At 49.4% G+C, this 1718-nt stretch overlaps 1 non-coding gene across 1 annotated transcript; it reads right to left on the bottom strand.

Moving 5' to 3' along the window:
• Nucleotides 1–598: 598 nt before the first annotated feature.
• TRNAG-GCC (transfer RNA glycine (anticodon GCC)) lies at nt 599–670 on the bottom strand. Its single transcript has one exon. It is a non-coding gene; the product is annotated as a tRNA-Gly (tRNA).
• Between the last annotated feature and the right edge of the window lie 1048 nt (nt 671–1718).

Here is a 1718-nt window from a genome sequence, read left to right as displayed (position 1 = left end):
CAATCCCAATGGACAAACCTCTGATCCGCCCCTAGCTCTAGAATCCACCCGTCCCAGTCCCTGAAAGCCCTCCTATCCTTGGCCTAGCCCTCTTTCTCAACTCGAGTCTTCAGTTAAGCGGCTTTCATCATTGACGAAGACCTGCGCTAATAAGACAAAGAAGTGGGGAGTCTATGCCTTTTCATAAAACGAAAAGCTTTCAGTCCTTGAATGAATCAGTAACAACGAATTCGTGGAATGAGGGATCAAGAAACGGATAGGGAGGGGGATGGCCTTTCCATTATTGGTGGACCTTCCCTTGAATTGAACCGGTCACGGAGCTCTCAATTGAGTTGTTTAGGTTCTGGAATTCCATGGAGAGTTGGGGGTTTCGGTTCGAAGGTTATCAAATGTGGTGCGGGTTCATCTCTCTCGACCAGTTCAGGTTCAAGGGAAGGGTGATCGAGGGGACCCAGACTTTTTATCTCTTTCTTCTCTATTCTATGGCGGGAGGTTTCTTTCGTATCAAGAGTGTGGTGGGGAGGCCAGGGAAAGACGGATTGGATCGAGAGGCGATGCCTACTCTACTCGTTACCACTAAACGACGGACGAAGCCAAGAGCGGAAGGAGGGACTTGAACCCTCAACCTCAGCCTTGGCAAGGCTATGCTCTACCATTAAGCTATTTCCGCCAGCAACGGTAGTGGCGAAGCACTACTGAGCAATTAACGTATCACTTGATACGGACGACTTCTGTTTTTCCGCCGGACCACACTCTTAACCTCCGATCGAGCTACGAGCACGAGTAGGTAGGCGGGGGGAGGGGCGGCTGCCTTTTCAATCAATCTCCGGCCGCTCAGTGCCGCTATTGGTGCGAGTTGTGTTGTAAGGAGTCTTGGTCTCGAGTCGAGCTGGGGCGTCATTTCATTCTCGTAACGGGAGTGAGTGCACCGCAAGATCAGACAAGTTACTCCCTCGCCTCGCAGCGGTGGCATCTGTCTTTTAAGTTCAGTCATTTCCTAAGACGGCTCCTCTTATTCTACGAGAATCCAAGCAGATCCGGGAGCTGAAACATGAGTGTTTGTCTCTTTTTCAACTTCAACAGGAATGCATCAACAAAACAGCCCTTCCATATAGATCGTCGTGGCATGAACTTTGTCAAAAAATGAATTTCTAGCTAACTCCTCTTCCTATTGATCTTGATTAGTTCCAGCTTGTTGAGAGTTCTCTTTTCTTTCTAGACCGTCTCCTGAAAGACCTGCTTATCCCGCATGTGCTTTCCCCCCACTCATTCAATCACTTGCTTGTGATTGCAGCCATTCCCCGAAAAAGGGAGAGACGAGGGAATCGTCCGCTCCCGTTCATGTGACGAATCGAACATCGTTAGGTCCCGAATTCTGCGAACCACCGGACCTAGACCAAGATCTCCATTACGTCGTACGATATATCGATCCGAAGAACTTTCAGTTGTAAGTCATCCATTCTGCTCCTATCTAAAGTGATGCTAGGCTGCTTCACGCAGGTGCGCTTCGCTCGGCCACATGATGAACATGTTTTAAGCTAAATGTCGAGCGCTTAAGCGGAGCTTGTGGTCACTCGTTCCTCGCTTGTTCCAATCCTAGTAAAGTCAGATCCGATTCTACACTACATACGATATTTCCGGCCCTCACTAGCTCTTCGCTTGGTTGTACAAAGAGCATGCCCGAGGGGGCTACTACGCTCACCGCGCACTTGCATCAC

The sequence above is a fragment of the Vigna unguiculata genome, unplaced genomic scaffold (genome assembly GCF_037176805.1).
Source record: "Vigna unguiculata cultivar grain cowpea cultivar isolate G323 ecotype 2 unplaced genomic scaffold, ASM3717680v1 ptg000282l, whole genome shotgun sequence".
In the NCBI taxonomy this organism is placed as follows: Eukaryota; Viridiplantae; Streptophyta; class Magnoliopsida; order Fabales; family Fabaceae; genus Vigna; species Vigna unguiculata.
This window is presented reverse-complemented; position numbering and strand designations above follow the sequence as displayed.